The sequence below is a fragment of the Melanotaenia boesemani genome, chromosome 5 (genome assembly GCF_017639745.1).
Source record: "Melanotaenia boesemani isolate fMelBoe1 chromosome 5, fMelBoe1.pri, whole genome shotgun sequence".
NCBI classification, from domain to species: domain Eukaryota; kingdom Metazoa; phylum Chordata; class Actinopteri; order Atheriniformes; family Melanotaeniidae; genus Melanotaenia; species Melanotaenia boesemani.
In genome coordinates this window covers 13,771,257-13,799,156 of record NC_055686.1, presented here as the reverse complement: position 1 = coordinate 13,799,156, position 27,900 = coordinate 13,771,257, and the positions used below count along the sequence as shown (strand labels likewise).

General features: G+C 38.9%; 1 pseudogene; it reads left to right on the top strand.

Moving 5' to 3' along the window:
* Positions 1-106: 106 nt before the first annotated feature.
* On the top strand, positions 107-16,593 carry LOC121639466 (annotated as a pseudogene).
* The last annotated feature ends 11,307 nt before the right edge of the window (positions 16,594-27,900 follow it).

Here is a 27,900-nt window from a genome sequence, read left to right as displayed (position 1 = left end):
GTAGTTAAGTTTTGTTTTCCAGTACTATTCCTGGTAAGAGAAACTGAAAGTGTCTGCACCCATCAGGATAAAAGGAGAGGCTGAAATATTTCAGTGACATTTGCAAGGAAGTGTTGGACTGTGTACTCAGACTCAGCTTCTACTTGAGACAACAAATTCTACACAGTTAAAATTAATCTTGGAGGACAAAAACGAGATGTGGATTTCATGAAAGGTAAGTCTTGATTTCTTTATGTGTGTATAACTTGTATATTTTGGCCTTTGTTTCTATCAGGCTGGCCTCCATACAATACAACACATCTGTATTGTGGCAATATTATCATGTAGGGTTTACTTTTTTTTTTTTTTTTTTGTTACCTTTGCTCAGATGGCGTTTGGCAGAGTGTGAAAGAATGACTGAGAGTGCATCCACAGCAATGGATATCATGGAGGCAGATGAGGTTAGAAAAGTATTTTATTTTACCTTTATTTTACCAGGTCAAATGACTTATGTCATAAAATGGTGTGTGAAAACAACACAATATGACACTACTACCGCTCAAAAGTTTGGGGTCACTTAGAAATGTTGTGATTTTTAAATAAAAAGCAGCATTTTCTTCAATTAATATGACATGAAATTAACCAGAAATACAATCTAGACATTGTTACTGTTTTTGCTGGAAACAGGTGTTTTTTTTTTATTGAGATATCTACATAGGTGTCCCATGTAAGTCCCATTTTCAGCAACCGTCACTCCTGTGTTCCAATGGCATATTCTGTTAGCTAATCCAAGTTTATCATGTTAAAAGGCTAATTGATCATTTGAAAAGCCTTGTGCGATCATGTTAGCACAGCTGAAAACTGTTGTACTGATTAAAGAGGCAAAAAAAAAAAAAAAAATTGGTCATCCTTTGGCTAGTTCAGTATCTGGAGCTTCAGCATTTGTGTTCAATTATAGTCTCAAAATGGCCAGAAGAAAAGAACTTTCTACTGAAACTCGTCAGTCTATTCTTGTTCTGAGAAATGAAGGCTATTCCATGAGAGAAATAGCCAAGAAACTCAAGCTTTCATACAATGGTGTGTACTACTCCCTTCGAAGAACAGCACAAACTGGTTCTAACCACAATAGGAGGAGAAGTGGGAGGCCCCGGTGCACAACTGAGCAAGAGGACAAGTACATCAGAGTCTCTAGTTTGAGAAACAAACGCCTCACAGGTCCTCGAATGACTGCTTCATTAAATGGTACCCGCAAAACACCTGTCTCTACGTCAACAGTGAAGAGGCAGCTCCAGGATGCTGGCCTTCTAGGCAGAGTAGCAAGGAAAAAGCCATATCTGAGACTAGCCAACAAAAGGAACAGATTAAGATGGGCAAAGGAACACAAACACTGGACAGAGGAAGACTGGAAAAAGGTCTTATGGACAGATGAATCTAAGTTTGAGGTGTTTGGATCACAAAGAAGAACATTTGTGAGACGCAGAACAAATGAAAAGATGCTGGAGCAGCTTGACGCCATCTGTCAAGCATGGTGGAGGAAATGTGATGATCTGGGGATGCTTTGGTGCTGGTGAAGTGGGAGATTTGTACAGGGTAAAAGGGATACTGAATAAGGATGGCTATCACTCCATTTTGAAATGCCATGCCATACCCTGTGGACAGCGCTTGATTGGAGCCAGTTTTGTCCTACAACAGAAAATGACCCAAAGCATAGCTCTAGACTATGCAAGAACTATTTAGGGAAGAAGCAGTCAGCGGGTATTCTGTCTATAATGTCGCGGCCAGCACAGTCACCAGATCTCAACCCTATTGAGCTGCTGTGGGAACAGCTTCACTGCACGGTGCGGAAGAAATGTCCATCAAGCCAATCTGACTTGTGGGAGGTCCTTCAGGAAGCATGGGGTGAAATTTCCTCAGATTACCTCAATAAACTGACAGCTAGAATGCCAAAGGTCTGCAAGGCTGTAATTGCTGCAAATGGAGAATTCTCTGATAAAAGCAAAGTTTGAAGGACAAAATTATTATTTCAAGTACAGATCATAATTTCTAACCTTGTCAATGTTTTGACTATATTTTCTATTGATTTTGCAACCCATTTGTTTAATAAAATGTAAGTTTTCATGGAAAAACATGACATTTTTGGGTGACCCCAAACTTTTGAGCTTTAGTGTATGTAGCATATTTTGTGAATTAAGAATCTCCTTGTGGTTTAACATTTTTATAATTTATCCAGGAGTTTTTTGATGCACCGGATCACTTCCCCGAATTTTGCCGTGAAGAAGGAGACTCTCATGTCTCTGAAGACTGCAGCACGGTAGACATTGAGGGACTGAAACCTGGGACTGAGTATCTTTTAAACATCACAAGGATCACAGAAAGTGGACATCAAAGTGAAGCTGCATCTGTATTTGTATTTACAGGTAATTTTGACATAAAAATCTAATACTTAGACTGATAGAGCTTCATTTATGAGCACAGCTGCATAATTGGATTTGTCAAAACAGATGTTGGTTTATTATTAACAAAGGGAAACACAAATTTCTCTTTGTGTTTTCTTTTAGATTTGATATTGACTGTAAAATACCTGTTTCATAACTCTTTACTGACTGAACCCTTTTCTACTTTTGTCTAACAGAACCTCTTCCTCCAGTTGAAGTGACAGTCTCTAATATCAGCCGAGAGTCTCTGTCTCTGCAGTGGGACTCTCCTGCTGCTGAAGTGGAAACTTTCATTGTAACATGTTGCACCGAGGGAGAAACTGTGGAGGAGTTGACGACAGACGCAAACTGTGTGACGTTTAGTAACCTGAGACCAGGGGTGTGTTACTCCCTCAATGTTTCTGTACAGCTGAAAAATGGAGCAAGAAGCACACCAGCTGAAATAACTGCCAAGACAAGTAAGTAAAAAAGCAAATAAATAAAAAAAATAATAAATAAATAAAAATATAGAAAATATAAAGTAACTAAGATAATGACCAAGTTTGTATAGTTTTTCATGAGTGTTAACTTGAATCTCTAGAATATGACAAAGGAACACTGTGGTAAAGATAAAAGAAAAAGATGTTTTAATTTGGCTCCTTTTATTTCTTGTTGCTCTTTTCCACTGCTGAAACTGCGCCCCCTGCTGTTCAACATAGATAACAACAGGGCCACTGCAGCAGCAGAGACAGGGGTCACTGTTTGCGTTGTGTTACTAATGATAGGAGTGCCACATTAAATCTGGTAAAGAGTAAGACATTAAATCAGCAAATATATTTATATAAAAAAATATGAAACCATATATAAATAATTTAACATTTGTAAAAATGACAATTTACAGCACAATAAGGCTAAATAGCCTCCATTAATAATATAATGTATGCATGCATTACTTGTTTTAAAACCTAATGTAAAGAAAAAAAGAGAAAGCAGCTGGTGAGGGAGCCATCTATTAAACTGCCTGATATTTAAAAATTAAAGGAATGAAGGAAAATGGTACAGATTGTCCAGATGCATTTGTAAGGAGCAACGGACAGATGTCAAGTTATTGTATACAGGCACTGTCTTCTCAACCCGACTTTAATTTTCAGCCTTGTGACAGCCACTAAACAAGAGGACAGACTGAGCTGTTCTGAGCTAAATTAGCTTCAGTTTTATCTGAACAACTTACCATTGCCTTGGTGTCTTCTTTCCCTTTTTTTTTCTTCTATCTTTGCTTCGTCAGTACCACATGGATAACCTCTCTACATTTTGATAAAACCCACTCTCTCCTCTTGTAAGATGCACCACTGCAGCAAGCCGAGAGGTGTACCCTTATGAGAGAGTTCTGATTCAGTCGATCACTCTCACTTTAATCTCTTCACATAGTCAATGCTCTGTAGAGAGTTGGTAGGCCCTCGGAAAACCCTTTCTGGCTAGGGGACCCAAGCATTACACTGAGCTTGTTCAACTTTGGCTATATGCTATACAACCCATCTGGAAGCAAGGGATTGTAGTCCTGGAGTATGGCATGCCAGTTAGAGATTCTGTCCGCCTTCAGACTGCGCCTGGGCTGCACCGGAAAATGTGACCATACAACATGACCATAACAATTGCAGGAGCCACCCGTGAAGCTACTGCAGCTTGTAAACCTGCCTCCAGTCTTAAAGGAATGGGACAGGTCTCACATGCAATGCTCCCAGTAATAAGTCCTTCGTTATTAACACAAAATTATTTCAAACAGCCGTGCTATTTCATATTGCAATTAGGCTAATCTTTACAAAACCTGGACAGGCTAATGTTTGGCTGCTTCATCAAAAGCAACACAAAATGTATTGCAGCCTACAAGTTATTACACATTAGATAAATATGAGGCACAATTTGGATTTGTTTCATTCAAAGACACAGTACAAGTACTTATTGGAAGGTGTCCTACCTTTCCTCATGTCACCTGTGCGTACCCCCTTATGTTATCCAAGGCCACCCAAACCCTTACAAATATTATTATTATTATTATTATTATTATTAATAATAATAATAATAATAATAATAATAATAATAAAATTATACATTACATTTAAAGATGCCTTTTAGAGCAACAACACATATAATTAAAACAATAAGAAGGAATAGAACAGAAACAAATTAAGTGAGAACCCACTGCGCAGAACTGAATTCATCAATTCCTGTCCTGTGTAAGTATTTGAAGGGGTATGTTGTAACCTATATTTATTTATACCCCATCCAAATAGATGTTTCCATATCTTTTATTTGTTTTGAATTCCTATACCCTGCTTGTTATTGTGAGCTTATCGGCAGGCAGCTAACAAGGCAAAACATTAAAGTTTTAGATATTTGAGGTTGAACATTTACCAGATTTCTGACCTTTATGTTGCACTTCAGGTAAATAACATTCTGTCTGGCAAGACACTTCTAATGGTTCAGTACAAGTTCATGTAATTTGCACCAACAACAATGCTGTCTCAACACTCTGAACAGTCAATTATTAGACAAATCCCAGAGCAACAAGGGCAAAAAAAAAAAATTCCTTGTTACAGTAGGCACTTGATCAGATCTGCGTAATGTTCAATAACCTTTAGGCCATTTTTCCAGACAGAACTGTTTTAGTTTGGTCATATTCTCTGGATGTGTTTAGTGTGTGACTTTTTCAGGTCACAGCATCTCTATTGGGTTAGGGTATGGGCACTGACCTGCCCACTTCAAAACACAGATTTAGACTAGTCTATCATTTGTCGTTAGTAACTACAAAGGCTAGGCTACTTAAACACACAGTTAAGCAGTGACATTAAACCATTATTAAAGGAATTATACATTTGGTGCACTGTTACATCCCTAAATCAGGTCTAGGGGAAGAAGGGAGTAACACAACTCCAGTAAGTGTCAGAGACAGCCAAGGCCAACACACACACACACACACACACACAAAAAAACCCTCTACCTGAAAATGAAAAGAACAACTTGCCTCCCTTCAAAAAACAAAATAATACAAGCCTACTTCTTACCTACCCTGACTCAACATAAACAGGAGGAAAAAGAACCCACAAGGCAAACAAAATGCAACTCTCCCCTACATGCCAATCTGGAAAACTAAAGATAAATCCTACCACCAGGCAATTAAACCTGAAACAGAAACCTTAAAACCTGAAACCTTAAACAGACACAAAGTACAAATGGCAAGTGGCTGAAAGGCCCAGACGTGCAGCTCCTCAGTCCTTTTATAGACAACCCCAGGCATGGATTGGCTGGATGCAGCCATCACCTAGTGGGAGGAGGAGTACCTAGAGAAGAACGACTCCAAGAAGACCAGAAGATTTGTCAAGTGGTGGTCCGAAGATTTGGATCAGGCAGCTCTGCTGATGCAGACTCTCCCGCGCTCGGCTGGTGGTGTCAGTGAAGATAAAAAGTCCAGCTTTGGATAGTTAAAAAAGAAACTGTAGAAATGGTTCTGAGCTTTGGTCAGCCTGCGTTAACCAGTTAACCAAATAAAAAAATCTAAATCTAGGATCAATATTGAAAATCCAAAAGATAAAAAACATAGCTAAAGAAAAGAGAAGTATCCGCTGAAAAGGAATAACTAAACAGAGTTAATCATTTCAAAAAAGGGAACAAAACAATCATGCATCTTGAATGCAGGTCCAAAATTTAGTATCTGTAATGATGTTCTTCACATCACGGCAAACTTAATGTCTCCAGCATCATCTCTCCTTCTCTCTTTGCGTTCAGACAAAGTGTCCTAAGAAATCCATGTCTCTAGGACCTCTGAAAGAGAAGAGCGATTTCTGAAGTAGATTCAGGTACAACTCCAGGGGAGGTTGAAGACAGACTAAACTCTTTTTCTAAGTTAAAAAGTGTTAGTGTGATGACACTAGATCAAGCTTGTTGATTAAAACTTATACACCAAAATGATAATTATATGCATGGTATCCAGATAAAATCCATATGTGTATATATATATATATATATATATATATATATATATATATATATATATATATATATATATTTTTTTATTTTTTAGTTAAGATTGCCTGAAAAACAGGGGTTGCTTATCAGTTGAAGAAACTTTAATGGCTTCAAAAGACAACGTCCTCATGATGAGTTACATCTGGGATCCATAAGACATTTTTAGCTGGTTATAAGTCAGATTTGAGTTGCAGAAGATTAAAGTTTAGGAATTTCCCAGATCTTTGATATAATTTAAACAAAGTACTCCCCCCATCACAGGTTGGAGAGCTGACCTTCTTGAGCTGTGGAGCTGAAAACCAAGTCATAAATCTGAATCCTGGACTTTTACCAGTCAGATCCTTCCTTTGGGGGTGAGAGGGACTGTTTGTCTGTAAGGAGAAAAATCCTCGAAGTGTTTTATTCAGTCAGGATTACACAAAAGTTCCAATCTTTATTTTGAAGATGCTGGAATCCACTTTCAGTTTTTTAAAATATTTAATTAATTTATTTATTTCATTTTAACAAACCTGCAAAACAAATTGACCAACCTCAGAGGAAACCAAAAGCTATTAACTATTAGTATAAAAACAGAATCACATCAAAGATGAAATGTCAACAAAACACTCTTTCAATACTTCATTTAACCTTCAATGATTTATTGCTTCAAATGGATAAATGTTGGTCAGTTGCCAAGCTTTTCTGTCCAAGTAAACATACTATGCAATCTCTGATGTGTCTTCTCACATGTGTATGCACAATAAATGAGTTATGTTCACTTAAACTTACAACAAAAATAAGAAAAACAAAAAATATTATTTTTATGTGTTCGAATAACTATGCATTAATATATAAAAGCAGGTATAAAGATGTTTGTGGATAAAACTGCACAAACCTTGAGCAGACTGGATTCAGATGTCACACCTCCTGTGTGTCATCCGAGCCTCCAGTTCATAGAGGCAGTGGCAGCTGAAAACGCTTGGGGCCTTGAAGGGCCTGTGTCAATTCAACTCAGGTCCCCTCTACTCCAGCTCTTGATCTAAATAAAATAAAAAACAAACAAAAATTCAGTATGTTACAAACTAACTTAAACCTTCATCAGTAATAGACAGTTTACCAAACAAATGTAACAACACAAAGATTACTGAAGGCCAAATGGAGGGAACAGCTTCCTCTCTCCCTTTTTGTTTTTACAATCAACCAACTCTAGGCTTCATTGGCCTAAAAAAAATAAGAAGGGAAAATTACAAAAGTATGATAAGGATGTATTTCCCTAGGTATATTATCATGAAAAGAAAGAAAGATCATTTATAACACAAATATAATTAGACCAAATTAACTAAATTGAGGTATCCCTCATTCAACGATCACACATTTTCCCTTCTTTTTTATTTATTTATTTTATATAAATAATCACTCCACCTCAATTTATTCCTTAAGAAAAGCAACAAATTTAGCAGTGGTTTAATAGTAGAACTATTTAAAGAATGATAAGATCTTAATACAATAGGTAATCAAAAATAACCTTCAAAGGCTTCAAATAATTATTAAACCAGAAATGAACTCTACTAAATCTTCACAATGATGACTTTCTAAACTTCTGGTCAAATATGCAGCTTCGAACATATTATAGTTAATGCATTATATAACAATAATCAGAATTAGATTAAATGAATAATACAAATGTAATCTGTTGATCACTTCTCATCTATTGAGATGTGAGCACACTATACTTATAAGCATAGAGATAGCTTCTGCCCCTTAGATCCACATTTTCTCCTGAAGATGCACGGCTCATGACTTCAGAACCATCGAATTTGAAACCTGTCTCCCAGCTGCTGAAACCATCTTCAGTTCTGCTGTTTCCTTTTGTAGATTCCTTATAAACTGCATGGAAGGAATTCTATAGTGGTATGCTACGCTGGTGTCAGAGGGATTTACCCAACACGAAATATATATTTTAAAGGTGATATGAAAGGGTGCTATTTTTTATGATCTTGTCAGAAATCGATGTCTTGGAAATGGCCTTAACCTCATCAGAAATTGCTACCATATAAATACTATTCCATTAAATTGCTGATGTCTCAAACTTTAAGGAGGTTGAATCAAATGTGCACAATATCGGATTCTGATCTTAATTGGATTCAAAACAATAGTCACGCTCTTTTCTGCATAATATGCAGGTAAAGATGGGACCACATCCCCAAACAGCTCTCTCATAATGAAATTCTAAAACCAAGAAAATGAAAAAAACAAACAAATTAACTTTTTCTCTGCTCCTAAGACAGAGAGAGAGAGGAGAGGGCACTAAGGGAAGCACCTTCCTCAATCACAAGAAGAGGCCAGAGGTCAACCATCAATAGCTTTTTGCCCTGTCAAGCCTACATCTGTGTAAACAAACCCAAAGCCAGGCAGACTTTTAGAACAACCAGTCACAGCTGAACTTGTAAATGTGAAAACCCCCTCATAAAAATAACAGCCACCTCTTAAAGACAAGTAAAGTGATCTATAATGAGTTAAAAAGCAAAACTAGAATCTTGCCACATATAATCTCCTACATCATTGATCAACAATCTAAATCCTTATATAAAATTAATACATTATCATATCAATAAGCCATAGAATATTACTAGCAATGACTAAAAGAAAACACCTACAATGAATAATGGAGAGTAAAATTGGGTCTAAGCAACCATGGAAAGCAGAGAATCAGCTTCATCTCATCAAATTCCCCCAACAGAGCGCTCTTGTAAGATAACTTGCTGGATGCTCCCTTCGACAATCCAATAGGCAAGGCACGGCAAATTTATTTGTATAGCACGTTTCATGTACAAGACAATTCAAAGTGCTTTACATAAAACATTTCAGCAGGGTGCAGAAAGCAATACAAGTGCATTAATAATAATAATAATGATAATAATAAAAAAGATTAAAAAGGCATCAACACATAATCACAATAAAATAATAAATTACATTACAATGATTAAAAGCAAGATAAGTTAAAAAGTTTCCATGCAGATTTCATGCATAGGCGCATGAGAAAAGAAATGTTTTTAACCTGAATTTAAAAATGTCTACATTTGGTGATAATATAAGAATACCTTCTCTTCAGATTTTACCTACTAAAAATGAATCATGCAACATTCCTTTCACGCAGCCAAACCAGATATACGGACACAGACAAATTCTGTCCCTATTGTTTATATATCAGCACAGATGAGGTGAGTGATATGTGCATGTTTTGTGACCAGATGAAATAAAGTTCCTTCCCTGTCCGTCATTCAAATCAAAGACAGACTTACTCTTGTGATGTCAAAGAGACAACCTCATTAAAACCTGCAGTGGTTCATATCAAATAATAAAGGAGTTTCCTTTGAAGTCCAAAATAAATGTCCAAAAAGGGAAAGCCCAAAAAATAATATTAACTACTAATTTTAGCCACTGCAGGGCACCTATACATAGAAAAAGTCCTTCTGAGGAATTACTTATTACTTTAGTTGCCAAATCACTAGTCTTTTCTGCAAGATCACAGAAAGCTTATTATTACAATTAAAATTTAGAAGAAGTTTCTCAGAAAAGGCTCATTTTTTACGAAGGTTTATTGAATTTAACTTTGTTACTTACCAAAACAACCCTTCAACAAAGACAAATTATGGAAAGAAGACACACAAACATTTAAATCTTTATTCTGCTCAGATTCACACACAAACAGACATTTAACACCCAGCACATTCATGCACACACCACGGCCCCAGCACACACACAGCTGTTTCACACCACACAAGCAGAGACACAGGTCTCAGCTGGCAATTTAACTGCAGTCACTAATTCGCTCTCTTTTTTCTGCCTCTTAACTATTTCCCTTTTGCCTCTTATTTAACACAAAAACATCTGTTTCTCATAAATCCTATCTTTTTGTCTATAAATTTTTTTACCACAGGCCTGGATTCCACTGTTACTTTTAAATTTACAACACTAATTCCGCTTTTATTGGAGGTGGAACTGATACACAGGACAACTTATTACTTTTATGTCTTACAATTCAAAGAACACCGGGCCCCCATTCCAACTCACATAATTTCTCATAAATGCCCATATACCACTTCTACACTCTCAAACCATTCACTTCACTTCAAACAAACACTTCTTATCTGCTTCTCAATTATTACTTATTTATAGCCCCCCTTTTCTCCATCTCGCCAGTGATGCGGAGGAGAAAACAAAGTAATGATGATTTAGCAGAGAACCCTGAGCCTTTCAAACAAAGACATTCCTTAAGTCCTAACTTGACCAATTCTGTAGAAACACACATGTTTACATATGACATCTGTGCTGAGTCCAGTTTCAAGGCCCCCAAAAGCCTATTATGGTAAAACCTATGTGTGCCTTTTAAAATACCTCTACTTGGATACCTCACTTACCAAAATATCATGCAAATATCTGCTCTGTTGTACTGCTGAGGCCCAATCTTCTGTATCTTTTTTACATCCGTTAATGTAATAAGACAGATGGAACCAAGAATAGGTACTGTAATAGGTATTGGGAAAAAAACAAAACAAACAAAAAAAAAAAATTTACTGTATCAGATTATGACTTAAATATTCACTAATTATGTACACTTGGAAACACGTTTCTGTTTAATCTAATGGGAACCTGTGCCCATACTTTTGACTGCTAGTGTACCGTGATGAAACGAGTAATAAAGTTAGCTAATTCCTGTTAAAGAACATGTTTTACACACGTTTTCCACTTGTGGCAGCTAATCCTGTAAAATTTCACTGACTTTGTCAGGCTTTAGAGAAATGTTATTCTAATATACAGTAATAAAGTTTTGTGTCACAGCTTTGGAAGGGCAAGATTTTTATGAAAATAATTTTTATTTCCACAGAGACAGACCTGGAGATTCTGCTGGAGGATCTGGGGTTGGGACCGTGCTATAGAGAGAAGTGGTCGCTCAGCAAGATACTTGAGATTGAAGAGAAGACCATCAGTGAAGGAAGATGTAAAGTGTAATCAGACATTCCCTGGTATTTTCTAAAGAAACTGATGATGGTTAATGTGACAGCTAGGAATGCAAAATATATGTCAGTGTGTGACTCAACTGTGATGATGCATCAGAGAGTAAAAAGTTAGATCTTAAAAATCTGGTCAGGGGTCCAACTTCAGATCATATCTCCAACCCTCTTGACATAATCCCTGCTCTCTTTCTGTGTTCTGATGGTTTTGTACAACAAGAAATGGCACTAACAATGTCAATGTGTCATTCTCTGTACTCTGCTACTTCCCAACGGTGACACAACACAGTGTACACTCATGTTGTGGGCCATGAGAGACATTGTGAAAAAGTACAGACCTAAACATCTGTTAGAATCCAAGGCTTCATTGAAGAAAGAATTGTTCCTTCTCAACTTCCAATGGTCTCTTTTGTGAGACTGGGTGAATGCTCCTTGTCTAAGTCAGAGATCCTCAACAAGCTTCTTGAGCAGTTCTCAGTAGTACCATGACACCTTTGTTCACCACAACATGGAGTGTGGAGACAGTCCAAGAAAAATATCCAGTGTGTTGACTGAAATTACCTGGTACCTTCCTGTGGAAACCAGAACATGGACATTTTTGTTGAGCCAGTTTGCTATAGCTAACCGTCATGGTGACCTTGCTTCGTTTGAACCACAGTTCTCCTTTCTATGTACCAGACCTCTGCAGCAAGTGTTTGTGTTTCTTTGATGATTTGGAACTCTTGGATGCAACTACTGACCCACCTAAATCTACAAAGCACAGAATTGTCTTGGTTGGCAAATATCAGAGCAAGAACTTCAGTTTAGAAGATTTGGGAGAGAATAGCCACTGATTTGTGTTTGCCAACCAAAAACTTATTTGAAGCACAAAGACCATGAATGAGTCCGACCTTTGTCAATGTTAGAGAAAAATCAGTTACAGTGGATGCAGCTGAAAATCCACAAATAAAGATGTCAGTAGAGTAGATGGCTGACGTGGCTCATGAACTGGGAATATTGGTTGATGAAGATTCTCCAGAGTGCCAGGCTGGAAAGCAAAAAGCAGATGCCATCACTGAAGAAATTGAGGACATCCTTAAATACAAAGAAGATCAGCTTCCCTTGCAAGGAGAAATATGGAAGGAGCTGACGTTCTTAGAGAAGGAAGAATTTCGACTTAGAAAGGTTGGGTCTGAAAACATAGAGCAGTACAAGAGTGATCTTCAGGTGCAGAGAGAAGAACTGAGGAAAAAGCAGAACTCTTATGACATGTCAGCAGCTATGACTTGTTTCATTGGTGCCATATCCAGCTCAAGAACTGAGAGGTGTTATTTCCTGAAATGGATGCGAATGAACCTCGATAACTTGTCTTGTAGAAAACTGTCTGGACTCAGGGAGCTGTACAAAGAGAAGTGTAAAGGTTCTGAAAACAAAGAAGAGATCAAAGAAATTGACAGACAACTTTCCAACAGCTCACTGGGAACTGAACACTTCTTCCGTGAAATGGGTCAGATCTACGAAGCTTCAGTTTCCCTTCCAAAAACAGACTTATCACGTAAACAGTTGCAGCATCTGCCCAAACTCTGTGCACAGCTGTTACTTGATGGATTTCCTCTTGAGCTTGTAGATGGAGATGCTTCCAACATACCTCTCAGATGGGTGAGTGATGTTCTCTCTCAGCTCAATGACTTAGTGTCTCCAAAGAACAAGATCAAGGTCGTCACAGTGCTTGGAGTTCAGAGCACAGGAAAGTCCACTCTCCTTAACACCATGTTTGGAGTTCAGTTTGCAGTCAGCAGTGGTCGATGCACTCGAGGTGCCTTCATGCTGCTCATCAAAGTCAATGAAGACGTCAAAAAAGATCTCAACTGTGACTTCATGGTGATCATCGACACTGAGGGCTTAAAGTCACCAGAGCTGGCACAGCTGGACAAGAGCCATGAACATGACAATGAGCTTGCAACACTTGTCGTGGGGCTGAGTGATATCACCATTATCAATATTGCAATGGAGAATTCAACAGAAATGAAGGACATCCTGCAGATAGTGGTGCATGCTTTCCTCAGGATGAAGGAGGTGGGCAAAAAGCCCAAATGTCAGTTTGTTCACCAGAACGTTTCTGATGTTTCAGCCCATGAGAAGAACCTGAGAGACAGGAAACTGCTCTTGCAACAGCTGAATGAGATGACCCAGGCAGCAGCTAAAATGGAAAAGAAAGAGAAGAACAAGAGCTTCACTGATGTGATGGAGTACAATCCAGACACTGGGAACTGCTACGTTCCTGGACTCTGGAATGGAAACCCACCAATGGCACCAGTCAATGCAGGATACAGTGAGGCTGTTTATGAGCTCAAGAAAAACATCCTCCATCTACTGGGAGAGAGTGAAGCATCTGCTAATAACATCTTGGAGTTTAGAGAGTGGATGACTAGTCTGTGGAATGCAGTAAAACATGAAAACTTCATCTTCAGCTTCAGAAACAGCCTCGTAGCTGATGCATACATGAGACTCTGCACAGAGTTCAACAAATGGGAGTGGGAGTTCAAGAAAGAAACATACACCTGGGTTACCAAAGCAGAGACGAGAATCTCTAATTTTGGTACATTTGCTGCAAAATCTGGACTGTCTGACATGACACAACTCCTCACTCAGCTGAAAAGTGAAGCTGCATCAGTGCTGTCTGAATGGGAGACCAGCTCCTGGACAATCTGAAGAAATACTTCCAGCAAACAGAGGGTCATGTTTATCTGGTTGAAAGATACAGAGAGGATTTTGCAAACAGTGCAAAGAGTCTTCGACGAGATTAGAAAACTCTGTAATTAACCAGACTCACAGCAGCAGCTGATATCAGACGGGGAATGAAAGAAACTGGATGAAATCAAGAAGAATCACAACAACAGTAATAGAGAAGCAGTGTGTGAGTTAATTGATGAATGTCGAAAGAAAAAATTTGAGATGACAGAAATAGAACTGGACAAAGAGTTTGATGAGATGTGGAATGAAACACTGAAGAAACTGTCTTTTTTTGAACAAAAGCCCAAAGATGTCTTCGACAGTGTGTCCCACTGTCTGATAGCTAATCTTTCAACAAAGGGGAGCCATGCGCGTAAACTATTGTATGAAAAAAACATCAAAGATTGTGGGTTGGAACCTTACAAATGCAAAGCTGATGGAACCTGGAAAAAAATAAAAACTTTATTCACCACATTGACCCTTAAAGATTTTGTGAAGATAGCTGACAGCATCATAGATTCCTGCACTCAGTTTGTAACTGAAAAACTGGGACGAAAATGTGATTATCATGACACTTACATTCAGGAGATTCTTCACATCATTGATGAAAGTCTGGAAAAATTGCCTGATAAGAACATAGATACTGAGTTTGAGGTTTCTCTAAAACAGCACATCTGTGGATTTGCAGCCAGACGCTTTCAGAAAATGCATTTAGAGTTTCTACATGTAAACGATCCTCGTAGATGTCTGGATGAAAACAAAGAAAAGTACCGAGATGATTTCCAAGATGTTTTTCATCAACGAGATCAGTGTCAGAAGAAGGCTGCAGAATTCACAGAACAATGTCTGAAGCCTGCTGTTGAGGACTTTGTCAACCGTTCCCTTGGTCCTGATATCATTGATGAAATGCTGACGATGGAGCAGTTCAGCACACGAATGTCCTTCCAGTATTCACTTTTACTGGATCTGCTATCAGATGATAAGTTTGATGGTCTCCGCAGATATTGTTTTTCTTATGAGAGTTATGTAAAAAAGAAAATTCTTCAACAAGTGAAAAAACATTTTTCAAACAGCTCTGCAACGTTTAAGTTTGAGGACAAACATCTTAAGTCAAGGTTCAACAGCATAAATGACGCCATCAAACACACCAAAGAAAAGAACTGTGGTGACTTGAAGACATTTGTTGAAGAAATTTGCAAAGAACTTGGTGATAAACTGGTCATTTCCCAGGATGCTCTTGGTGCTTTCATGATCCTGAACAATGCTGACCAGGATCAGTTTGTGCTCATTGGCTCCCAGTGTCTGTGGAGGACATGGAAGAAACTTCTCAGGAAGAAGTTAAAAATACCCCCTTTGAAACAAAACTCCAAACGGTCTCCCTGTGAATCCTCAGAATGAGCTTTTCAAGAGAGTGGTTTGGTTGTGGCCAACAGTGTCCATCTCTGCAAGTTCCCTGATGATGCAGGAGGAGGAGCCCACACTTCACATTTTGCTTCACTACATCGACCAGAGGGTCTGGGAAGCTACAGGTTTACAACAACTGGAAAACTTGTCACTGACATTTGCACATCCTCTGTGCTCAGTGACAACAGATTTTGCTGCAGTGCCACAAATGGTAAATATCATCCTTACAAGAATTACAAAGAAATTTTTCCAGACTGGAACATCCCTCCAGATTCTAGCCTTGAGGCATCAGTACTACTGGAAATATGTGATGACAAAGTACAACCATGACTTTGCAAAAGAGTACAGTGCAAAGCCTGCCAAGATCCAAAAATGCTGGAACTATATCTATACAAAACAGGGCGGAAGCAAGCCTTAAGGAGTCATTTAACATTAAGTGAAAGGTTTTACACTAGAAGAGGTGGACACCCTCCGTGTTTTTTCATTTCTATCCCTTAGTTATCTCAGCCTGACTTTACTTATACTCTGATATGAAGAGAAAATTGCAAAAGGCCTGAAATAAGACATATAGTTAAAAGATGTTTCCAGCACACATTACATTTTGTCTGTTTTTTCTGTTTTAATGAGTGCCTTAAAGACAAAATTTTTTTTTGATTTACTTACCAGTTTTTTTTTTTTTGTTTTTGTGTTTTTTACTGTAGTACAGTTTATTAAATCAATAATGCCATTAAATTGAGGTTTAAACTGTTTGATGTTATGAATAAATTCTGTTCACAAGTTTTCCAGGCTCAAATTATAAAGTGATGATGATAAATTCTTTATTTTATTTTTGAAATATTGTAGAATGAGGAAATTGATGAAAATTACATTTTAATAAAAATTAATGGAAAATATTTTGTGTAAAATATGCTTTGTTGTTTCTATTGATGCTACATACATTTTTACTATGCTCAAATAATAACTTTCTGAAACTTCAGAAAAGTCTTAAATTCATTTGTTAATCTGTCTCTATCCTGTGATCCTGTTCTAAATATTTTACTTTTTTATATTTTATTTGTGTCTGATTCCATGCAACAATATGATTCCTTGTACATTATTATAAAATAAAAATGAACAGTTATTGGTTGGTAAATCTGGTAGTACTGACATAATGCTATATTATATATACTCCTGTTAAGCAAGTGAATAAAGAGATAAATCTGCAGTCTGGTTATGAATGTCTTAATGTTTCCCAGATCAGATCACAGCATACAGTGTATAATAACTTCTAAAGTAACAGAAATATCATCACCTCTTTATTTATAGGATTTTTACTTCACTTTTTTAATAATGATATATTTTTTTTAATCCCATTAATTTAACAGTTTTCTTTATCTGAAGTCTTGGGTTTCTGAATTCAACATAGAATCTAAAAATAAGACAACAGTGCAGATTACAGTTGAGACCAAGGCTGAAGGTTTCGGTGGTTGATTGGGTCCATGTCATTGTGTGTGTTTGCCATTGTGGAGTGTTAACGATGTGCTTTCAGAGACACCTGCACTGATAAATGGTCTCTAAAGTTCAGAGACCTTATATCATAGTTTGGCTGAATAGAGAGGAGGAGTGTGTTGAAATATTCACACTTTAATCCGGTTCTGTAACGATTTGTTCAAATACATCCAGACTAATGCACTTGAATACTTTACAGTAGGCTACTGAACTGGCCGTCCCAATTAAACCATTTCTGCTACATCACCACCACTGCAAGAAACACAACCTCCATGACAGTCAGCACAGTGACTGGAATCAGAAAGTTTGACTGTGAATCTCATTACTGTATGAGGAAATGAGGCATATTATGGTATCAGAGCCCTCACGCCTTCCCCACAGTCATCTTGTGGCTACATGTAAATGCTGCTACTTGTTAAGTGAACTAACATTTGTTTGGCTGCACTTGTGTTGTATCCTCAGTTCAGGGTTAGACTCTAGACGAGCAATCTGAAATGCAAAGCTGGTTTTTATGAGCCTCTAAGCTACTGAGACTAAATTTACACTCATCACGCAGCACAAATTCATTAGAAGTAAACGTGGATCACAAAGCATTTTTATAAAGCTTGCAAAAAGTTGCAAAAAGGGAAAATGATGCAAAATAGATTTTCAGAGCAATGAACTCACAGAGTTAAACAATATTAAAAAATCTAAATGTAATGATATTTAGAAGCTAGCAATGCTAACTGTAGTATCTTAGCCCCTCTGATTTAAGGGGCTTCAGTGAAGTTCTGCTACAGTGATTTTCCTGATCAGGTGTCTTGATGCTACAGGATGCCCACATAACTATGGGCAACATTATACCCTGAAAGCTAAAATAAAACAAAATGAAAAAAAACATCTTTTTCTAATGATGGAAACTGTTAAGATGTCAAGATCAATTTAAAACTTCAATCAAGAGGCCATTTCTTTGCAAACTGCACCTGTTGTCCTTTGTTGTCACAAAATATAGTTTCATTCATTCACTCCCCCCCAAAAAAGAAAAAACAAAAGAAACTTAATATTTACAGATATCTTGTCTGTTTCTTACATTTGAAAATATACAGTTTTGATTCTCATCCAGATGTTGTGTCTCTGTTTCTTCATCAGTTCTGTTTCTTCCTCAAGTCCAGCTTTATCAGAAGAAGACTGACTGCCTTAAATCTGACACAATAGCGCCCTCCAGTGTTGGTTTGTAAAAAAGCCCACGAGAGGGAACAGACCCAGGCTTAATACCTTGTTTCTGTTCTGACTTCTAGAGATTGTAGGCAGGACGGGACTGGGACACAAAGTCAGGCCATGAGTCATACACCAATCAGGCCACCCCAACACATTTACTGCATGCATATGCTCACACTTGTGCAAATGTACATACACACACACACAATCTCTTAATCTCAAAGCTCATTTCAAAGCTTATTCTAGCCAACATTCACATAAAACTACAAATCACGAGTCCAGTGTTTCTCTCTTCTCATCAAATGATTCAATTACAAAAGTGAAACCAGTACTCTTATATTAATGATCTTCTGTTGAGATAAATATCATGATTGTTTTATTTTGTCTGTATGTCATTTAGATGCAAGTGTACCGGTAGTAGGCTACATTAATTCACCAACAGCATTATTTACTACTAAAAAACATGAAGTGGTCAACAGAAGTTCACGTTCAAAATTAAAATGCTCAGCTGATAGATCTAGTAACACTGTAAATCATCGGAAAATGGCAATCCACAAACACTGTTAAAACAATATGTGGAAGATTTTGGACTTTGCGATATATGGCGGTCTTATCACCCTAATATCAGAGAGTACACCTTCTTTTCCTCAGTTCACCATTCATACTCTAGGCTAGATTATTTTCTGGTTGCAGCTCTTTGGTGAGTGAGATTTCAGAGACCAGAATCACCCCATCACTATCAGCGACCCATGCCCCAGTTTCCTTTACTTTGAGGAACACGAGAATCACACACCGACTAAAAGCTGGAGATTTAATACAGCGTTGCTTACAAGATCCGACTTATCAGCTACTTCACAAAAGAATGGGCTATATACTTAGAAAACAATGACAAACCAGGAGTCTCAGCATGTGTTGTGTGGGAAGCAGGGAAAGCGGTAATTGCGAGGCAAAATCATCTCTTTTGCGTCACATAAAAAAAAAGAATGATAAACTCAAAATATTAGAATTAGACATAAGAATATAAATCATTAGAGGACGCTACAGTGCTTCACCAGATGAACCAACGATGAACCAAATAAGGAAGGCTAGACTGGAATTAAATGAAATAATCAACAAGAGAACAGAATTTCTGGTGCAAAGATTACGCTTGGAGACATTTGAACACAGTAATAAATCCTGAAGATTTTAGCTACCCAGTTAAAAATAAATAAGGAAAAATCTACCATATCGGCTGTTAAAGATTCAATAGGTAATATTACGCATGCCCCAGATGCAATAAACAACAGCTTTAGAGATTCTATAAAAACTCTGTATACATCACACTTAGATCCATCAGACAATGATATCCATCATTTTCTAACAACATAGATCTTCCAGGTTTACAGCAGGAACAAGTCACGGCCTTAGATTCCCCCCTCACAGTGGAGGAGCTACATGAAGCCTAAACATATGCCCTGTAAAAAAGCCCAGGTCCGGATGGCTTCCCAGCAGAGTTCTATAAAGAATTCGGGTCAATACTGGCCCCAACATTTTTCAAATAGTGACCCAATAAAGGAAAATGGTTACTTATCCCCAACATAAACTCTGCCACCATTACTGTACTATTAAAACCAGGTAAGACCCCCAATACCATCTAGCTACAGACCCATATCACTGATAAATGCGGACCTTAAAATAATTTGCAAAGCATTAGCTGGAAGGTTAGAGAAAGTAACTCCTCTCATTATACACCCTGATCAAACAGGCTTTATAAAGGGCAGATATTCCTCTGTTAACATGCGGAGATTAATTAATATAATAGATTATTCTACATCAATAACCTGGAAACAATAATAGTTTCTTAGATGCAGAGCAAAGCTTTTGATCGTGTTAACTGGAAATATTACTAGCTACTCTAAACAGATTCGGCTTTGGCCCATCTTTCATTAACTGGATTAAAATCTTATACAGTTCTCCTAATGCGAAGTGTTAGAACAAATGACCAAACCTATCCAAGTTTTAATCTACAAAGGGGCACCAGACAAGGTTGTCCACTATCTCCCTCACTTTTTGCTATATTTATTGAAACCGCTAGCCGCTGATCAATTAGACAAAATAAAGCTATTAAAGGCATTCAGTCCAAAAATATATTTCATAAAATAACGTCTTTATGCTGATGACGTTTTACTATTCCTCCAGAACTCCACAAACCTCTCTATCTGACACAATCTCACTAATTAATAAATTCTCATCACTGTCGACTACTCCGTTAACTGGTCTAAGAGTACAGTTCTGCCCATCAACTATAGCTTTCAAATCTACCCAGCATCACCTTAAAATCAGGTAACATTAGATACCCGGGATTTAAATATTCCCATCCAGCTCTCAGAACTAACAACACTAATCAAACTCACTTCTTAAGACTATAGAAGACGATCTTGCTCTGTGGAAATCTCTCTACCCATTCACTCATGTGGAGAGTTGCCACCATAAAAATGATGGTTCTTACCCAAAATCAACTATTTGTTTTCTATGATTCCCATGAAACCCCCTCTACCTGGTTTAAATTGCTAGAATCACACATCTCCCGATTTCTCTGGAAAATAAACCACCCCGGATCCAGTTTAAAAACTTTACAGAAGCCGAAAGATAGAGCGAGGATTAGACTTGCCCTAACTTTCAACATTACTTTCCTAGCTAATAGATTGCAATATGTCCTAAAATGGCTTCAAACCTAGTCCACTAGAGACCTGTGGATAGAGACATAGAACCAAACATTTTGTGACAATTTGGAAATTTCTGATCTTCCTTTTTTCAGCTTAAGTATAAAAAAGCAAAAGTGCTTTACATCAGCACTTCTCTGACAGCCTGGTGGGAATTTCTCAAAAAACCAACTCCTCAATAATACCATGTAAACTCACACCCATCTGGAACAATCCTGATATTTTTACTAAACAAAAATATGCTAACTTTAACCAATGGATTAACAAAGGATTTAAATACTTGAACATATTATCCATAACAGAAACATTTATCTTTAATACACTCTCATCACAATATGGGATTAACAGCAACAGATTCTTAGAATATCAACAGCTCTAAAACCGTAATACACACAAAATTCCCCTTTCAACCGAACAGATCTGGAACTTCCTCCAATAGTAGCAGATTTTATGGACCTCTCTACCCCCAAGGGAGGAGGGAGGAGGGGGGGGGGGGGGGGGGGGGGGTGAATGGGTAAGGGTTGGGGTAAAGAGGGTTTTTTTTGGGGGGGGGGGGGGGGGGGGGCTGCTGACATGTTCTTGTCCCTGGGGTGCCTAGCCTTGGTGTTGGGTTGGCGTGGCCCACGGTGGTTTTGCCTGGGGCGGTCGGGCCCCGTCGGGTTCCTGGGTGGGGCTTTGCTGGGGGGAAAGGGTGGCCCTTGGGCCTGTGGGGCACCTGCCCTCTGTGCGGCCCGCGCCGCAGCACCCGGCGCCCGCTAGGCCTGCTCGCCATCGCCCTGGGCTGCCCGGTGCCCCTGCCCCGTCGCACCGGGGGTTCCGGTCTGGGGGCCCCTCTGCTCTGGTCCGTGTGGGCCGCTGCTCTGTCTGCTTTGGCTGTCCCGGGCTTGGTACTCTTCGGATCTGCTTGGCCTTTGGGGCCTCGGGCTCCCCCCATCCCCCGCTGATGCTTCGGGGTGCGGCGTGATCGCGGCCCCCTGGCGGGTACACATTTCCTCCTTGTTGCATGGCCACACATGCATGTTAACACGTGCATGCTCACAAACGTGCTCGTCTCTCCATCCGCTTCTCACTAGATGTAGCTGATGTTTGTGTGTTGGTACGTTCATCTGCAGGTACGTTTGATGACTATTGTAATTTTTTATATCATCATCATTCTATCTTTCTTTCGGTATCATGTAGTACTGTGGTAGTTTATGTTGTTGTTTTTTTTGTGATATGTTCTGGGCAGCATAGACAACTGTTATTTCCACATTTTAATCCTGTCCTTTTCTCCCTTTTTTTTCTCTCTCTCTCTTCCTCTATCTCCCTGTCAGGTTCGGCACTGACATATAAGACTAAAGAAAATAAGATTACAATAAAAATAATAAAAATATCAAGGGCAGCCATGTATATAACATGTCTCCCTTGGTAGAGCAAATCTGTCAAGCAAAATATGGCACACAGACCACCTTTCTGTATGTTAGGATGCTGGACAGGACAGGGTAAAAAAAAAAAAAAAAAATTAAAAAAGTCTTCTCAACTTAGATAAGGGACTGTCCAACTTTAGGAAGGGTTCCCAAACTTTATCATGCAGCAGCCCACCTGTGGAGATATGTTTGGCTCAGCAGGACCCACCAAATATTTCATGCAGGAAAATAAGCCATGTCATTACCATGGGAACAGAAACACATCCACACACACTCCATATGAAGTTTTAACTAAAACCTCAGACATAAACATTTACCCAACAAGCATAAAATGCTGCAATCACATTATTTACTTTCAGATTATCACATTGACACAATGATTAAGTTAAAATGTTCCCTCATTAGCATTTAACCCAGACTAATGAAATGTTCTTCACCCTCACAGCTGTGCAACTACTTGTGTGTTAGACAGGGACAGATGTGGACAGTTTATGTGGACGGACTGTTATAACCAAGCAGCCAAAGTATTAAAATATCCACCTGTTAGTATAATACAACACAAATGAACTAATTAGTTTATTTTATCCAGGTTGTACCAGGAAACCCCAAATATGAGCTAGTGTATATAAACGGTTAGCATATCCATTTGTAGTTATGTGTTTGGGCTGATGTGAGGTTTAATAAAACAAACCAGTGCAACATTTCCAATAGAATGAAGTTTAGACAGGAGATAGTAGCCTACCAGCTCATTACAGCTACATGAAAGGGCTCATAGAGAATCTCAACCACTGATTATCATGTTATCTTCAGATAAAAGTTTACCCCCAAACACGCTGTCCCCCCTGCATCCGTCATTTATTAAATGGTTAACTAATATGACGTCATGGGTGACTGGATACCATTGCTGGTGGAGGATTTGAAATCATCAGAAATTTTCCAGCATTTTCCCGCCTCCTCTTCAAGTGCCTTCTTTTTTTTTTTATATAAGTTCTGTCTGCTCCCATTTACTCTTTTTTTCCCCAGTGTCCATTAGTAGGCTACCAGCATCACATTTTTCTGTCTCTGTTGTTCCGCCTCCATGCGCTCTCGTGGTGATTAGTTCTCGTGTTGAAAATAAAACTTTAATATTTTTCTCTGATATTAGATGTTTCCGCCACCACCTTTGTTTATCTGGTCCAGTTTCAGATGCAAAGGAGTACTCACCACAACCCGCTTAAAATAACTGAATACAAAAGTTTATTTAGAAATAACGAAACCAATATCTAATATAAGACATCCGGGCTGGCGGATCAGCAGAGACACTTCAGCAGGCTAGGCAGCTCCTTTGCCGTCCCATACACAAACTCTGCACACAAAAGGAAAGCAGGTCACACACCCTCAAAGAGGCCCGGCACACAAGGCTTTCTGCCAGCATTACACTGCAAATTAGGGGATTCACTCCCACACCACCCCAAAAAGAGCCACTACAACCATAAGCAAACAAATAAAACAACCCTCTGGTAACTAGGGGGAAGCAAAGCGCTGCCCATCCGGTTTAGCTGCCTCTTTTGAATGCTCACCGACTCAGACGATGTCAATTAATAGATCCTAAAAGGAGTCAAAAGAATCTAAGTACATCATTTAGATATCCCATGGACTAACAAACACAAAAATGAGGTATGGTTTAAAGAATCAGACTTATCCTCCCCCGGTCTGACAAGACCCCTCCGTGGGGTCTACATACTAGGATTCCCCACAGGACAGGAAGGCGTCATCAACTCCGAAGTCAGGTCGGACAAGTCGGCTGCAGGATGGGCGGCGTCTCGTGCAGCTGTTGTTACCAGGATGTCACAGTGAGCTTAGGCCCACAGGCAAGGCACACTCTAACCCCCGGTCCCTGTAGCTGTCTAAAGGAGGCACCCAGCCTCCCCTCCTAGCCAGCACGACGAAGCTCCCCTGCTCAACTGTCAACAAGCTTCTCTCCAGTTTGTTGCACCCGCTTCCAGCCTCCTTCCTTCTTCCCTCACCTCTCATTTATCCCCTCTCATTACACCTCGTTGTGGTCAATCACTCCCCCCACAGGTGGATCACATTAGTCATCAAGCATCAGCGCCACCCACACTACACTACTTATTTTACTTCAGTTTTTAAGCAATCACCAATTGATGAAGGTGAAAACTTAAGAACACAAATCATTTTATTGGTGGGCGGGGGCCAGTTTCTGCAGACCAATCAGCTGCACCAATGTAGTTCACCGTGATTCTTTACTTTTTATTATTTTTTTCCTCCAGTTAGGCCACTAATAAACCCAGGCCACCGGGAATAGTCCCGCTGCTCCCGACGGCCAGTCCAGGCCTGATTGTAGCTGTGTTCTGGTGAGGTTTATTTTACAACCTCTTACTGCCCCCCTGTCCACATGAGTGAGTACAAAAGGGTTCACATGGACATTCTGGTTCCCTGTAGGTATTCCTTTGCCATGTGCTGTGGGTAGAAAGGCAGCCATGTTTTTAAATGTACTTTTTTTGTGATCAGTGTCTTCCTTCTTCTTATTCTGCATTTAAAGAAGAGATTATTTTTTCAATTTTCTTGGCAGGCAGCTGACAAAGCAAAACATTAAAATTTTGTATATTTAAGATTAAACATTTACCAGATTTTTGACCTTTATGTTGCTCCTTAACAAGCAAATAACATTCTGTCTGGCAAGAGGCTTCTAATGGTTGTCGTGGAAATTTCTAAGGCTCACACACTGGATGAGAATATAGCAAGGATGTTTTATTAACAGCTGCAGCAATGGGAATCACACAGTCAAACAGCTTTGTCTGGGCGAGTCGTGCAATAACAGGTCTATTATAAGATGTGCATACTTCTGCAATTTTAAGCTTGCAGTGATATGAACTTATATGAACTTATAGAATAAAAAAATAAAACATATGAACTTAGACTGTATGTAATTTTCCATTGCATGATTCAATACAAGTTCATGTAATTAACACTAACAACAATGCTGTCTCAATACTCTGAAGAGTCAATTATTACATCCACCCAGGAGCAACAAGGGCAAGGAAAAACTGCAACGTTCAATAACCTTTAGGCCATTCTTCCGAACAGAACTGTTTTAGCTCGGTCATACTCTTTGGATGTGTTTAGTGTATGACTTTTTTCAGGTCATAGCATTTCTATTTGGTTAGGGTCTGGGCACTGACATGCACACATTAAAACAGAGATTTAGACTAGTCTATCATTTGTCCACATTGGTCAGTTTAGTGGATTTGGCCTTGGCAAATAAAGACTGGAACTTTTGTTTAATCTTCTGAACAAATTAAACGAATGATGGATCTTTTTCCTTATAGCACCAGGAGAAATCCTTCCCAAAGAGGGGGAGTCTGACTGTTAAAACATCACAAAGGAATTTTTATGACTTAGTTCCAGCTCTGAAGGTCACCAGGTCAGCCGTGACTTGGGAAGGAGTGGCACTTTGGACTTTGAGTGATATTCAAGACCTGGTAAATCGCTGAAATTAATCTTCAGTGCAGCTACAAACCTGTCATGATGCCTCACAAAGAACTAATGCTTTAGGGATTCCAGATGTAGGTCCAAGGGAAAAAAAACTTAACAATTAACTTTTAAGGTAGTACCTTCCTTTTATTTTTATTGTGTTGATTAGTCTTTTACAAAGTGTCCATTTTATGGTTTTCATACTGATTTCATTTACAAGACTGCAGCTTCCCACGAGGCAGGTGTTGGTAAATGTCAAAGATTTTGGAGACAAAGAAGGACATTGAGTGAGTTTAAAGAAGTCAGTGGATTGCATGTGGTGGGGAAGAGAGTCAGGCGGCTAGGAATATTGGTGAGGAGAGAGAAGAGGAGTTTGTCGTTGATTGGACTGAATTACGACCAGGGTAGTAAACGGATTTTGCTAAGGAGAGATAAGAAAAGTATAAGGAGGTTAGAGAAGTCATTTAAAAAGTCCTATGTTTTGGGGGGAATGGTAGATGGTATCAACAATTGTAGGAGATGGTCCAGGCAGCAGTGAGGCAGAGTAACTCGAAGGAGGAGAATACGGGAGCAGCAGGAACAGGCACGACTTTCCAACTCTTAACATCACGAGACCTCCACCCCCTGCTGCAAGTGCAGAGCAGACAGGTTGACTTGACAGTGGTTGACTTGTTCTTGGCTGCAAAGTTAGCTGACCTTGGCAAGCTGGCCAGGACACTGTGATTAACACCCCAGCCAGCATTACGGGGATGACGGCGTGAAGTGGACCAAGCTGATTTTATGGAGTAAGAGTCATTGTAATGGAGCTTACCGCGTGATCCACAGTGAATGTATCTCCAATGGGGCTGAAAGGCAATGTCCGGGTGGATGTCAAGACCAGGTGGTGGCTGTGGAGTGCAGCTGTGGTGCCGAAGTTTTAAAAGTTCAGACAGCAGGATACTGGAGGAGTGCACCTGCTTGCAGGTGGACAAGGGACACAGGAGCCAGCTGACTGCAAACCAGCGTGTTGTCTGGAGAATCAACATCGCTCTCTTAGGAAGGAAAACAAGCGAGCCAGAGGTCCCAGGTAAGAATTTGTCAAAGATTAGTACACAGGTAGGGCTGCCTACAGAAAGCCAGCATCGGTAATCACATGTAGACCGATTAATTCCAAAGTCACTGGCCAATAACACCGTCCAAGTGCTGTACAAACAATGTTTGTTTTATTTAAATTGTAAACTTTTACGGAGTGAGGCCAGCAGCGACAGACACGCCAGTGTTCACTCAACTGGAAACTGGAAAAAATTTTCTGAGTATTGAATTAACTTTGACTTGGTGAGTGAAACAGCTCATTTAGTCAAAACCTGTTTCCTAGTGGTTAATGATAAAACATAAAACTGCTTCTGTATTTGTATTTACAGGTAAACCTGACATAAAATATGATACTTTGATTACAGTGCTTCAATTATGAACATAGTTTGTTGGCTGACAGTCACTGTGCTCTGTAAATGTCTGAACACTGCATGAATGTTTTTGTTACACCAGATGCTGGTTTGTTATTAACAAAGGGAAACACAAGTCTCTTCTTGTGCTTTCTTTGACACTTGATGTTTGACTGTTGACATGTTGATAGACAGGCAAAGCAGGTTTATTTTTTATAGCACATTCCATGTACAAGACATCAGTTCAGTTCACTTCAGTTTATTTGCCATTTACAGAAAAGAAACCCCATTGGAAAACAGTTGCAAGGAACTCAAAGTGCATTTTTCAAAGTGCTTTACATGAAACATTAAAAGCATTACAGCAGGGGGCAGAAGAAGCACTAAAAAGTACATTAAACAAACTTTAAACAGAAATTAAATAAAGACCAAAAGCTGAAGTGAAAAAAGATAAAAGGTAGGAAATAAAAGTTCCAATGTAAGGAATTACCAGTTGCTTTGATAAAAGGTGGCAAATAGAAAAGTTTCTAACCCTGATTTAAAGCTGCTGAGAGTTTAAGCAGGCCTGCAGTTTTCCGGCAGTTTGTTTCACATGTGAGGAGCATAAAAGCTGAACACCGCAGGGATCTGGCTTATTTTGGCCCTAGATCATTCAGTGCTTTGTAAACTAACAGCAGGATTTTGAAGGC